The following is a 15480-nucleotide window of genomic DNA, read 5'->3' as shown; positions in this document are numbered from 1 at the left end:
GGAGCCTCAGCAGTGCTGCCTGGTGCATCCACAGGCACACAGTAGTCAGGGGAGGACCCAGGTCCAGGGGTGCTCAGCTCCTGAGCCGTGCTGCTCACCCACAGAGACGCTTTCTGTCCAATACCACTGTTGGTCTAGACTGGGCTTCCTCCTCTAAGTGTTCTACTTTAAAGCCCTATTGGGCATTTCTACCCTGTTGTGTCACCCTGGAAATATTGACGAGAGAGACTTAATTATATTCATGAGAGTGATTTTATTGTATTCATACCATATATCTGATGCTTTTATTGAATACAAGTTTTGGGTTAAATGCAAGGTTTTCTTTTGATGATGCTGTGGGCTCCCGTTCCGAGTGTAATTTTTACAACAGTTCATACTGGAAGAATGTTCAGCGTGTGCAGTGCATATGTGCAGCGCATGATGTCCCAGCAAAGGACCAACTGTAGTCACCCAGGAAACCACAGTGTCCTTTGAAAGCAACAGCTTCACACTCTCTTTGGTTGAAAGGTTGGCTTGAGTAAAGCACAGAGCAGTGTTGGTGATGCTCTTACCCACTTCCCAATCCCAAGTCCATGAAAAGTTAAGAATGGATGAGCATAGTGGTGCATGCCTATAATCCCAGCACGTGGGAGGCTGAGGCAGAAGGAGCGCCATGGGTTCGAGGCCAGCCAGGGCTACACAGCGAGACCCTGTCTCAAAAAACTATAGACATAAAAAGTAAAGAGATAAAAGAGGAAGATTTTGAAGAACACAACAGCCCTGCTGTTCAGGGTGTGATGGAACATCTTCCTGAAGTGATAATCCACGCCAAGGTGTTAAAGGGAGGAAGCCGTGGAGTGGCAGCCAAAAGATAACACTCACTAGCCTCCAAAGGGGGCGCCTAAGCTGCCAGTATGGCCAAAGGACCACAGAAAGTGCAATCCAATGACAGTCATTGCAAGTTCTTTATGACTTAGACTACAATTGTCCACACATATGAAAACATCAGGTAGTAATATGATCCAAAAGGAATACAATTTAAATCACTCTCCTGAATATTTCCAGTATAAATATTCAGTCCAACCAAATACTTGAAACTCTCAGATGGATACTATAAATACAATTTTGGGGGTAAAAAAAAAAAACAGTCATTTATCTGACAACATGTTATGATATGCATGCAGATTATTAAATTTCCAGTTCTCTGTGGGGTATGTTGCTCGTGTAAGTAACTTATTTACAACTGGCAAAAACCACATGTCTGACTACAGACGTCAGACTCTGTTGTATTACTTACATAAACATAATATTTGATTAAATTTACCAGCATAATCAACAAGGGGTCTGGTTGGCACATTCGCTGCATTCTATGGAAAGTCTAGGGAAGCATTACTTAATTAGATTTTTCACTTAGTACTTATCAGAGTATAAGAAATGCCATCATAGCCTTTTGCACATGGTAATGAAATCATTGGTGTATTACCAAGATTAAATCACATGAGAATATCTACCCTTCTGTTTTGTTTCCTGCGAAAATTACCAAGCTTCTTCGAGTACCACCTGTGATGATAGTCAGGATGCGCAAAATTTCAAAGCTTTCCATACCTGCCATCTTCGTGTTAGAACAAATTGGTATTTAGTCTATCATTTTGGCATTTTAGAGCCTAATAGCTATTTCTTAAAAACACTAATACATTTCCTTATAATGAATGTTCAATAGGTGCAATGCATATCTTAAGTGTTTCACTTGCAAATCTAATTTAATCTTCAAAGAAATTCTTTGAAGTTTCTTTCCATTAGACAGATGTGAAAACTAAGGTGCAGGCCAAATAGTAACGGACAGGACTGGGGTTGAATCTTCATGCTGATTCATTCCCAAACTCATCTAGTTTAATTCACTTATCTTGTAATTACTGAAATTGGCCCAGAGGGCTGAACTGCCTTTCCAAAGGACGCACAACTGGAAAACGGCAGAGACAACACTAGCGCTCAGGTTTCCAGACAGCTACCTGTTATCTTAATTGCTATGAGCCATCACTATAGACCTGAGCTATTCAGCTTTTTTCTTTTCTTTTCTTTTCTTTTCTTTGTTTCAGCACAGAACAGCCAGTCTGAGACATGTAAGCAATATCCATTAGCACTATTGCCTGTGATGTGTAGAGCAATCACATTTTTAATGCACTCTGTGTCTGAGTCCTTGCTTGTCTGCATAGCTTTTAAAGTGATCTGGAGTACATCTATTGCCCACTTGGCAATCAGCATTTGGCCCTGTTCCTCAAATGGCAGAGTTAGACCTCTGTGGACTTTGCTTTCTCTCATAGCTCTAGAAACCTTTCCCAGAGTATACTATGCTATAAGTTTCTGTATGAGAGCAAGCACCATAACTGTTTAGAAAGAGCCTTCCACTGCAAACAGCGTAGACCTGACTTGCCCTTCCTGTGCTTTAAATGCTCAAGTAAGTGTTTTTTATCATGAAAGGTGATGAATATCATCAATTGTTGATCAATATCTATGAGGATGATCCTGTGATTGTCTTTTTTACTAACTGGTGGCTTGCATTCCTGAGTTTCTAAGGTTAAATCAACCTTGACTTCCTGGCTCTTCACTCTTGAGGTAGTCTTCCTTGTATAAATTGTGCATTCGATATGCTAGTTAGTATTTTGCTTAGGATTTGTGGGTCTATATTTATGACACTCATCAAATTTTGTCTTCAGTAATCTGGGCCTCATGATCTGGAATGTGAACACACACGCATTTATAAAACATCATTGAACTTAAGATGTGTACATTTACCGTATGTAAATTATAATCTATTTGAGTGCATTTTTTTAAAAAATGATCATTCAGATGGCTTTACTTTGTCCTCAAGCCCAACTCATTAGCATGACATTAGCTTAGGGAGCCAGGTAACTTTCATTACTTTACCTTGAACAAGGTACAGGTAAGACTTCTTTTAGTTTCCTCAAACCACCATATTCTTTCTTACTGTCAAAACTTTGCTAATGCTGGCCCTTCAGGATGGGATGACTCTCTTCCATATCTATCTTTCTCTACCTGGGAGAATTCCTTTAGTCCCTTGAGACTGAGAGTAAACAATGTTCCTATGGTAAGTAACTCTGTGGGTGCCTAGCATATATGAGACCCTGGGTTCTACCTCCTTAAAAGATAATTTTTAAAAGATTCTCCAGCCTTCTCAACCACAGGAAGAATGAACTGTACCTTCTTGGTACTGTCATTGAATTGTACACACAGTGCTGGGTTACACAGAACAGACGTGAGTTGGTTTTTCCGTCCTTTCTCTTAAGCTAAGAGTGCTTCTGAATCTCCTCATCTTTGGTATTTGAGGCCAATAGTACTCAGCAGAGGTATTTGGCAAACATTTACTGAAGAGTAAATGCTTCTGCTAAGATTAAACATGATAAAATTATTCCTGTTTTATAAAATGAGTGAATACCTCTCCCAATATAAACAATGTGGAGATGCACTGTATTGTGGTTATGAATTATTACATAAAATTAGTGCTAAAGTTGTTTTTAAAACAATAAGCATTTCATTTATTTTCTCACAGTTCTAAAATTGAGAGCGGTGCTTTGTGGGGACAGTTGAGTAGCACCACATGGGGCCAGCTTGAGGTAATCAGCTGGTGGATCTGCTTTCAAGGTAGCTTCGCTCACCTAAGGGCAAGTTGGTGCTGGCTGTCAGCTAAGATCTCAGCTGAAGCTGTTTCCTCAGGCTTAACTCGTTATCCACAAGACCACTCCATGTAGCTCAGTTAGACTTCTCCAGAATGACAGTCCCACTGTCGTTCAACCTAGGAAGAGGGGAATGGCTTCCTGAGCAGTGCAGGAACAGAATCTGCCATGTCTTCCTGAGGACTGGGCCACGAGCTGGCCCGGTTTCTCCTCAGCTGTGGCTGAAGGAGGTCATGGGGCCAGGCTTCCTAAGGAGGGGCCCCCCAAGGGAACACACACTGGGAGGCAGGGCTCAGGAGAGGCCACTAGAGTAGCTGCCTACCGCAATGAGAGTGCTACCATATGAACTATAAAAATGAAATCCTTTTTATTTAAAACTTCCGGTCTGTCCTCCCTGCTGAGGGTCGATGTTGATACTTTGTGAGCTTTCCTTAAAACAAAAGTGTTCTGAAAATCTATATCCATTTAATGTCTTAATCCCAAGTTTTAGCGCCCAGCTTGCTCAGTCAGTAGAGCATGAGACTCTGAATTCCAAGCTGTGCCTTGTAGATTCTATGCTCACATAAAAAAATTTTCAAATTCAGCCTCTCTGACTTGTGCAATATCATCACCCCAGACCTTTTTAAAACTAAAACCTGTGTCATTTCTTTTTGCAAGTATGATGGCTCAGAAGCTTTGGGTTTCTAGAAAAAAAATGAGAAGTTGACATTTTATATTGGAAACATTTTTAGAAAATGTACAATTCCAGTAGCATTCTTTATAACAATGCTGTGCTAAAAACTAAAATTTTTCAGGCTTCAACCTTATGTATACAAAAATGGAATCAATTCCTTGTGATATTCTTCTTTTATAGTCTTGACTTTTCTACCTCCTCTACTTAAGCATCAGACTTTTTTGTTTCCTGGACTGTTTTTAACCACATGTCCTGAGGACCCAATTACTGACTTTTTAATCTGATTAACAGTGTGGTTCTGCATCTGTTCTGGCAAAGCACAGATGCATGCTCCCAAGTGCTGTGTGCTCACAGTAAGTCTTCCCACTTTCAACAGCATTGTGACTGAGTTTGAGTTCCAGTTAGACTTGGAATTTTAATCCTTAAACACCCGCTTCCAGGAGTGTGATCTTGCCCAGGTGACTGCACCTCCCCATACCTCAGCTTTCCTGCCTGTGTAGTGGAAATGATGCAAATCCCACACAGGATTGCCATGAGGATTGCATGAGACAAAGAATGCAAAGCTCTGAACAAAGAGTCATTCAATGCATGTATTAAATTGTTACCGTTACTACTGGTGAACAAGGTTTATGCATGCTCTCATTCATTCATAAGTGGGTTACTGGCAGATTCTCCAAAGACCTTTTCTACTCCTCTACTTAGTCACTTGGCTCTGCCTTATAACATTTTCAATACAGTTTGGTTTTTGATTCAGGTTGTTTTTGAGGGTGGAAGAATGAAGGGATTGAGGTGGATTCCCAGGGCTTCTCATGGTACTGTTTAGGGCTGGGAGCAGTTGAAGTCTCTCGGAGGAGTATTAGAAGCCTAGTAACAAATGAGGCTCGCAGCAAAACTTTTGCAGAATACCACATAACAGTAGTGCAGTGTGCCAAGTGAGAAAAGTAATGGCTAAAATCTGTCACAAATTTAGCAAAATATTTAAGTGGAAACTACTTCACCAACCCTGATAGCACAGCCTGAATTCTCATGGTTGTGACACATGGTTTCGAGGTGTAAGTAAGGTTGGTGCACCTATGGGTTCCGGCTTCCTTTGTGTTAAAACTTTGGCCTCTTCCATCACCAACACATAAGAGATCACAAGTTTAGGCTGAAAGAATACTTTCTAATCCTGAGTCAGCTGTTCTCTGCTTCTCTAGTTGCAGAGCTTTGTAATCAGCATTGCTTGTACACACAGGGCTGGCAATTCCAATGGAGTATTTGTGCTATGTAATGATAGCTTGCAGTTATCTGGAGCTTGGGGGAATCAGGAAAGATACTTGTTGAATAATTGACCACAGTGACCCATATATCTGCCTAGTCAGGAGGAAACATCCTTGTTACATGTTTGTCTTGACTGATCTTTGGTACACTGTCTGCACTGTTCACAAAGCGTGTTCAGCAGAATGTTATAAATTGATGATAATTATTTTGAACTCACAAAATAGTTGACCTTGTCAAATCAGTGTGAGCAACTTAACAGAATAGTATTTCTCTTTTATAAGTGATAATTTACTGTCACGTTTAAGTGCCCTAAGAGGTCTTGCAAAAAGACATACCTTTCTTTAAGAAGCTGATAAAATAGCAAGCATGTTCTCAATTTAATCCTGTATTGAAAAAGCAAAAGACTGGATCCCATCATGGTCAGACTCTCTTGCAAGGCTGGCCCAACAGAAAATATCTTGGGAATTGCTACTTGTCTAATTATCTTACTGCATTCTATTTAGTAGTAAATTCATCATTTGGATCATTTAAAAATGACTTTGCCTACTTTCCTTCCATCCAATTTTCCTTGCCTTTTTATTACCCTTTCCAATCCAAACAGGTTGCCAGATTTAGCAAATAAAAACGTAGGCACCACTGACATTTGAATTTTAAGCAAACAGTGAATTATAAATATATACCACATATAAATATATACCACAGACCTCATCTTTATAGGTATTCATGGAATATCTATATATAATTGAGTGTCCTGTATTATGTGCAAAGACTAAGCCAAAGTCAAATGAGCTACCCGTAAGTAATTAATAAAACTGTCAGCTTAATTTCATAATAAATACATAGGAAGAATTCATTCCAGGCTTGTAGAATAAGTTTTTAATTTTTTTCATAATAAAAGTGTGAAGCATTTTTTGAGACAGCTTGATCTTCTATCATTTTATAAGGATTCAAAAATGCTTAGTAGAAGTCAGGCATGTGGTACATGTCTATAATTCCACTGCTATAATTCCAATGAGGGTCACAAGTTTGAGTCCAGCCTGAGAAACTTATCAATTCCCTGAGACCCTATCTAAGAATTTAAAAAGAAAGGCAGAGGATGTCGCTCAGTGTGAAGGCACCAGGTTCAATCCCCAAAATCTTTATATATATATATTCATTCTGGAGTTAGCTGTGCCCCAAATTCTTCATTCCAATTGGACAGTTGAGTACTTGAGTACTTTAACAGAGGGGGAAACTGGGCCTAAGAAAGATGATATTACTCACCCAAGAGAATTTTCCACAAGGCACTCAGGCTTGGTGTCATTGTCTAACTCTCAGGCCAATGGCCTGGACTCATGCCCACACTGTCTTATTGTCCACTGTATTTAATAGGGCAAAAGAATATCAAATCAAAACAAAACAAAAAAATATAATAGATCTAGTTAGTCACTTTTACCATTTTAACCAATTAAATCACAATAAAATGAAATATATTAAAATAAATTTAAAGCTTAAATGATACTGGTTATGACTTCATGTTTGTTTTAATAAGACACTGCACTGTCTCCCAGTATGTCAGTCTCTCGATGTATGAAATATAAGAATATACATTTAAAGAAAATCCCAGGCTGTTTTTTATATACTTGTATGTTTGTTTTTAAACTATTATTCTGAAAAATAGACACCTCAAATATTTTCTGAGAATAAATATGAAGCCATGGTATAACCATACAGTATAAACAATAACATTTATAAGGGCAACAGTTGTGGTACGCCTCTTTCTATGAAAAACAGAACAGAACTTTATACTCATAGTACACTATGTAGGACTGGGGATACAGCTCAGTGACACAAGTGCCTGCCTTGCAAGCTCAAGGTCCTGAGTTCAATTCCCAGTGCCAAAAAAAAAAAAAAAACATAGTACACAATGTACTGTGATGCCTAAATCCTAACCTTACCCATGTTGCCCATAGATTTAAATCAATTTTCATAACTCCATCTGCTAAATTGGGCTGTGTCTTTCTGCATGTGCTTCTCCTCCTAGCTCATCAACCAGACATTGCTGGCACTAAGTAAAATCTTTCAAGCAGTCTGCTTGTTTCATTGGGAAGTGGAACAATAATGTTTGAGGAAATAACAAGGAAGGAACTAAATACTGCCTTGAGTGTTTTCCCATGAATTATGTGATTTCTGCTGTGGTGACGGGGTGTCAGTCACAGATGGCTAACCATGAATGTTGGCTGCATGTTAAAGATCATGCAAGTCCTGAAGTTCTAGCTTCATAAACATTAGCTCCCTTCAACTCAACCTTTAGCCTGCCTGAGGTTTTTAAAAATATAAAATGTTAAGAAGTATTTGACCTTTCTGATCCTGGTGTCCTTATCCAAAAATAAGGATGGTAATGACATCTCCATAAGATCACTGTGTATACAAAATCATTGTGTTTTTAGTGAGTATAAAAGCATTCAGCATCACACCCAGTACATAGTAGATGCTTACGAAAGGTTAGGTAGCACCATTACAGATTCGAATGCCAGATGGTGATCACAGTTTTTGTTCTCATTCATGCGTACTAGCACCTTATCTGCTTATAACACTTTCATCTTTCTGAAACATTTCCTTGATCTCAAAGTGCGTCTTCATGTGTGATCAGTGTTGGCAGTGATTACAGTACAAGTGAAGGACAGTCTTCCTTTAGAATTGCACCTGTCTGTAAGTCATGTAGAAGGTCTGTACATGTGACCGATTGGAGGAAATTATAACTAAGGATTCCTGTAAAAGTTTTATCACTTACCATTCCAGATTAAGTATCATTATCAAGTGTTAAGTATAATTTGTGATCAGAAGTATTGCACACTTTGGAGGTTTGGGGATTTTGGAATGTTTGTATACTCATAAAATTAGTTACCTTTGGGGTGGGATTCAAATCTAAATAAGAAATCCATTTAGGTTTAATAGGTCTCATATATGTTATATAGCCAGAAGGTAATTTTATATAATATTTTTAATAGTTTTGTACATAACACAAAGTTTGATGGTGTGGAATTTTCCTCTTGTGACATCCTGTCGGTGCTTAAAAATTTTTAGGATTTGAAATATTTTGGATTTTTGGATTGGGGATCCTCAACCTACATTAAAAACTATCTCCTATGGATTTTCCTGTCCATAATGCTATTCAAAGTACTGAGTGGAGATGGAGCTTCCATGACCCTAGCCAAAACTTCAGCTCCTCTGAGACTGACTGTGTGATGAGCAGTGAGATTTTGCCCTGACCCTAGGAGTTACTGGCTCATGTTTACAAGCTATGAGCTTGTCTGCTTTCAGAGTCAGTCCTGAAGTGTGTAACTTCTTAAGTCATTCACATGGGAAGCAACTAGCTACTTGTCATAAAATACAGTTTACTGAGTGGTAAACTGAGGTCAGGTGAAAGAGTAAACATAGATATGTACTCAGTTAAGGAGTAACTCTGGGTTGTGTGCATGGAGACAGATGTTGTTGCGTCCTAAACAAGAAATCAGGTCCTCTGCATGTTTAGGTGAGCAACTGTTATAAAAGGAATAGTGATGCTAATTCAATAAAAGCCTCAGGGCTGGGGATATAGCTCAGTGGCACAAGCACCTGCTTCAATAAAAGCCTCATGATATAGCTTTTTCCTATGAAGGACTCAGGTTTCCTTCCAAGGTACTGGGGTTTCTAAACACTTATATTCCTTTTAGAGTCGTATCTACATCCAAGTTAGTATACTGCATGCTAAATTACTTAAGAATATTTACTCCCACATAGTCAGAACATCAGGTAGTCAGTATCCTGGATCCACCCCCCCTGCTAACTGACAACAAGTCATTTGACTTCTGGAGAAACATCATTCCCCGTCTCCATCTCGGAAGACTGTTGTAGCAATTGACATGATTATTAAATATGTTCAGCACACAGGAAAATATGATATGAATATAGGTGAAATCATGTTCCCAGAACGAGGTATGTATTTATAGTCTACTTATTTCTCTAGCTCACTTCTACAGATGGGGGTAAAACCATCCCTCACAAGTCAATGACAGAGCAAAGAACTCAATACTCAGATATTTAACTTTCTACCTCACAGAATTTTCTGGAGGCTAATATATAGGGTGCTTTCAGGCAGAGTTTGGGGGCAGAGTGAATTGTGGGAGTGATGAAGATCCTGAATAGCTAATAGTTGGCACTCCCTAGTCAAACGACATCCAGTGCTGCAGAGCATTTTAAGTGGCCTCAGAATGAAACTCATTTTCACACCTTCCAGTGTGTCCAGAACTTTACATTTTACAAGACATTTTCCGCTCACATTATTTCACATCATTTTCAGCAACTCTGTAGGAAGTTGTTATTCCTGTCGCTATCTGATGTATGGAATGCTGAGGTACTGTGAGTTAAGGAACTGGAACAGAATTACATGGCTAACGAGCGGACAGCCAGAGTACAGTTTTTTTTCATTGTACTACCTTCTGCTCCCTTTAATGTGTGCTTATTTTTTTTTTATTTGGGGGGATTTTATTGAGAAACAAGTATTATATGAATTTTTCAGTCAATAAAGATAGCCTTAAACACGCTATGACACACAGATGTGATTTATTTTTAATTAGGTAAAGCTGAAGCCCTACATTAACACCTTTTGTACTATGAAGAATGGATAATCATATTAGTTTGTTCCTGAGATAAATGTTCCTTTCCAATGCAAATATATTTTTTTCCCGGTATAGTATCCTACTGTTACCTTTAAAAAGCCAAAACTACCCACTGAACATTCAATTCTTGTATTTTTCTTCTTTCTGGCAGTATGAGGTACATGTTTTCTGATTGGTAATGCCGTACCCTAACAAAGCCAGACAGAGGACCATACAGGCTGTTTGCTGCCCTCTCTTACGCATGCTGAGCTAGACCAGTAGAACACCATCTTCTCAGGAGAGTTTTAACAAAAAGAAAGTTGTAGTTAGAATAACAGAGCTTGCAAAATTACATTTCTACCAAATTCATCCTGCCCAACAGAAAACCTAATGAGTTAATCCATACAGAAAGGACTTTATGTCAACACATACAAAAGCTCTAATATGCTATATGAAACTACATCTTTTTGTCCATTTCCAGTATATGTACTTCATTTATTGATGTCCAATGAAATAGGAACTATAATGTAAAAACTATTTTGCCTTCACATCACTAACAATAAAAAGCACAGTATCTAATGTTTATATTTTTAAAACGATAATCATGGAAATTTCAAGATTAGATTCACTAAGTTATCCTGAGTATTCATTTTTTAAAAAAATCCCAAATCATGCTTTTAAACAAGTTTATCCTAGAAACTACATCAGGATCAATGGCGATATATACTGGACCACAAACCCAAGAATGAAAATCAAATTCCACTGTAGCTTTTAGCAAAAGCACAAGCTTTCAGTTGATTCCACAGCCCAAGCAGTTCTGATTTCCCCAGACCAGTGGGCGGAAAATAGGACCGTCAAGGATCTCCCGAACTGTTATAACATCTGTGATACGTTCGTGGGAGTCCAAACTCCGTACAGCTCGACCACTCAGACTGAAAGGTTTTTCACTTTTACTGCAGGAGAAATCTGTGAAGACGCAGCTTTATGCAAAGCCTGGCTGTGATAGTTGGTCAAGAAGCAGTTACTGATGGTAGGGCATTTCATGTTTTTGACATATCAACAACATGTGAGCTGGAAAAATGCCCCCCAGATAGAAAGCTGGCCATCGGTTTGCCCCAATTAGTCTGACTAGAAGCATCTTGGAGAAGCACTTCCTCTGGTAGGAGGGCTAGAAGATGTTTCCAGAAATACCGGGGCCCCAGGAGGTCATTTTAGTTTCCACTCATCAATGTTTAACGAAGACCCCCCAGAACAGGGTCACTTTTCTCTATCTGTCATCACTAAGAGAGCTCAGCCCAGCCCATTGGGGTCCCTGCTTTTCAGACTTTGCTGAGAGGGAGAGCCATATCCCAGTTCTTGGGCAAAGCTGGCATCCAAGATGATTTGGGCAAAGAAGTTGTCACTGAATGACTGCTTAAGTCCAGTACCTAGCTTTCTGATTCTGGGGTCCAGAAGCCTGTCTGCAGAAGCCAGCATATCCAGAAATGTAAAAGGCGTGTCGAAAACATCACCAGTTACTTCGTCTTCGGGGTAACGCAAAATGGTTGGCCATGTGAAAGCTGCCCTGTTAACTCTGTTCTTAAATAGACCGCCGGCCAAACACACTTAGGGTGAGCTTATTCTCGTCTTGCCCCTGTGAGTACTTATCCATGAAATTTCACTGTAGCACCTGCAATTCCTCATCCTGGATAATACTCTCCAAATAGCTAATAATAGCTTGAAATTTAGGATCCCAGACAGTTGACCAGCCGGAAACGCCCCTTGGGTTAGGCCGGATCGGTAGCAGCCAGTGCCTCAAGGCCTGCGCCTGCGCACAAGGTCAGGTCTGGGCTGCCCACGCGGGATCCTTGGCTTCCGTTAGGAGCCACTGCACAAGAGAAGACCTCCTCTCCAGAAGTCATATGTAAGTACTTCTATACCCGAGAATGTTTTCCATAAAACTGCTGGCAGTAGACATGTGGAACAATAGTCACTGAATTGAAAATGAGTTTAAGATATTACAGGTAAAAAAAAAAAAAAAAAAAAAATACAGGTATTTAATTTCCTATTTGAAAAATGTGACCTCAGCCTGTGTAAAATAAGCCTAAAAACTCAATAGTAAACCAACCAACTGTAAAACAGGAAAATGGCCTGAACAGACTGTTCAGCAAAGAGGAGAAAGATGGTGAATAATTCCACAAAAAGATGTCCAACAAAAGGGAGTGGAGGAAGTGGCTCAGCGGAAGAGCTCATGCCTGCGCGTGTAATGCCCTGGGTTCGGTCCCCAGCACGATAAAAAAAACTTCAACACCATTAGCCATTAGGGCGGTACAAGTTAAAGCTACAATGCGCTGTCTGCACAACTACAGGAAGTAAAATTTTGTAAAACAGAAGTTCTATAAAATAGAGTAACAATACCAATACTAGATCCTCTCACAAGTCGTCGGTGGGGCTATAAAAGGTACAGTCACTTCAAAAAATAGATCAACAGTCTACGTAGTATGTAACTCAGCAGTTGAATTCCTGGGCATTCGTGCCAAAGGAAAAAACTCATGCTCAAGTAAAAATCCACAACAAATGTTTTTAATGAGAGCAAAATGCTCAAATATCATTCTGTGGGTGAATAAACAAAATTGGGCCCATCCATACAATAGAAATTTATTCAGCAATAAAAAGGAATAAACTATTAATAGATGCAGCACTCTGAATGAACCTCAAGGACATTATGGTTAGTTTTTTTTTTTTTTTAAGTCAATCTCAAAACGTTACATACTCTCTGTCCCCATTAATATAACAGTCTCAGAATGATAAAACTCTAGACGTGGAGAACAGATTAATGTTGAGGGGGATGCAAAAACAAAGGGGTTTTTGTGATAATAGAACAGTTCTGCACTCTGATTATAGCACTGCTTTTAATCCAATGAGTTTGGTAACATATTCACCAAAAATCAAAAGTTTTAAAACCTTTTGTATGCAATACCAACAAGAGTGTGATTTTTATTTGTTTTCCCATACTGGTGATTGGACTCAGGGCTTTCATCCTGAGCCACACCACCAGCTCTGCTTTTACTTTGAGACAGGATCTCACGAAGTTGCTCAGGTTAGGCTGGAACTTGATCCTCATTTCTCACTGTGCTAGGATATAGGCAGGTGCCACCACACCAGGCTACCAAAGCATTTAAAAGCAAAATATTGGTTTTCTTGCAATAATTGTATATAGGTACCAATTTTGGTATTGATTTTAATAGCAAGCATCAATTTTAGCATACAGAAGAGGATTATTTTATGGTAATAAAAACAGCACAGATATGATCGTGGCTGTGATTCCAGGACGAGTTACTTCTTATTGTTCCTTTTCTCTCTTTTCCCATTGGCAAAATACAACTGGCTGCATTTCCTGCAACTTTTCCAGAATGAGGTTTTATAAAGTTTGGGGTTGTGTAGCACCGAGTGATAATGCTTCCTCCGATCACTGCCCTTGCTTGGAGGGAATTCACAGAACAGTGATTTTCCCTTTGATATTTTGATTGCTGTTGAAACTAATTTATTTTACTGCAAGTTCCTTCCTCATTTTCCCTCATATTTGTGCATTCAAGAAGGTACAGTAATTTCAAGAGGAGTAATTCATCTTTTTGTTGTTGTTGTTGTTTGTTTGTTTGTTTTGGTTTTTCTCCGGTACCAGGAACCGAACTCACGACCTTGCACTTGGCAGGCAGGCGCTTTGCCGCTGAGCTAAATCCCCAGCCCCGAGTACTTCATCTTTATACCTACTTAGAAGGCTTTTGGATGCCTGTGTGCATTAGTGCCCCCTAGCAGGGAAGGGCAGAAGCTGGCCAAGGAAGGGTCCTCCTATGGGTGTCATCTGCTTCCAGCAGCTGTCTGTGAAGAGCAGCAAACCGTTTAACTTTTTAAATGTATAACAGAGGCAGTGGAAGAAAGTGAGGAAAGATGGGGTGTGATAGAATAAGACTTTGCAGACAACCTAGGTGCAAATGCAACTGTCAGAGCTTAAGAAAATTAGCTTTTCAGGACATCAGTTACCTCATTTATAAAATGGCCAGTTTTAAATACATCTCCCTCGTGGACTGCTGTGAGGACTCAATGAGAAGAAAGTGCCTCCCCCCACCTACTTCTGTGCCTGCTACATTTGAAGCGCCTGCTGCAATCCATGTTGATTCCCATTTCGTTTGAGTTACCATCCTATTTCTTAGTCCCCAAGGCAGTTTGAAGAGAAATGCCTTGCAATGAAGAGGGCTGATTGCTAGGAGTCAACAGGGTCGGATTAATTAACTTTTCTCAAGGAATGTGATCCTGAAAAAGAATGCCTATTGATTAAGCCTTTCAAAATGGAGTCATTTTTAAATATACTAAGGAGAGTCAGTTTAGGGCCAAGTAAACGATCAGGCCTTGTGTATCTGTCTTGAGTTCTTAAGACACTCATGTTGGACTTTGTCCTATCTTCTCCTTCTAGTGTCAAAAAGTAGGGCCTTGATAATGATGACTCTGGCTTAAACAGAACAAGCTGTCCTTCATGCCTTTTCTTGTCTAAAAAAGTGTAACTTCCTCTGGCTTCGGGGGGATTCGGAGAGCATCAAGGGAGCCTTTGCCATAGGTATCACACCAACGTAGGAGGGTTAGAAATATCCACTGCACTGAAATGTATCTGGAATCCTGCAGCAGGAGAATAATACAGCTGGGAAGCTGAAGATGTTTTTCGGGGAGGGGAGTGGGGGAGAGAATAGTTTGTAGGTTTTACATTTTTTCACAAGTTCTGTTGGAGGCACAAAAAGAAATCGCCCTTACAGTGAAATCTGGCTCCCTTTCCCCCAGGCTTTCAGTATCTCAGGAATGCATTACCTGAGAACTGCTTCAGGCCAAGCACACGTTGTTGCTTTATTTGTGTCTTCTGCCCTTGGCACTCAGTCTCATAATAAAGGTTTATTAAATGAATAACCCTTTTAATAGCTGAGCACAGTAGTTCTCTTTACAGACTAGCAGGCCGACTGAATGCTCCCTGAGGGCAGGGTGGCTGTGTCTGCGGTCACCTCCTTGGGACTTGGCAGGATCCCTGGCGTCCTGTGGGCACTCAGGAGCGTTTCCTACACGAGCGCCTGCAAACTACCCTGGGCCTGCGCTCAGCACCGCCCAGTCCACCTGGAACAGCGGGAAGAACCCCGGGGCGGGGGTGCCGCCAGGGGCTTCCAAGAATCCTTCCGGGGCGGAGGGGAGGAGCGCAGTCGCCCCTGGTCTCGGCCGCCTGCAGGCGGGTGCGGCTCCC

At 40.1% G+C, this 15480-nt stretch overlaps 1 protein-coding gene across 1 annotated transcript in view; it reads left to right on the top strand.

The window, feature by feature from the left end:
- The first annotated feature begins 12070 nt into the window (after positions 1-12070).
- Positions 12071-15480, top strand: part of Rhobtb1 (Rho-related BTB domain containing 1) — a 67605-nt gene continuing 64195 nt past the window's right edge. Inside the window, exon 1 of the mRNA XM_005385941.2 lies at positions 12071-12126. The gene's annotated coding sequence lies outside the window, so the exon portion shown is untranslated. The remainder of the gene's footprint in view (positions 12127-15480) is intronic.

Source organism: Chinchilla lanigera, unplaced genomic scaffold, assembly GCF_000276665.1.
Source record: "Chinchilla lanigera isolate Chin_1 unplaced genomic scaffold, ChiLan1.0 scaffold00024, whole genome shotgun sequence".
Classification (NCBI taxonomy): domain Eukaryota; kingdom Metazoa; phylum Chordata; class Mammalia; order Rodentia; family Chinchillidae; genus Chinchilla; species Chinchilla lanigera.
The sequence above is the reverse complement of the archived record's forward strand: the minus strand, read 5'-3'. Positions and strand labels throughout refer to the sequence as shown.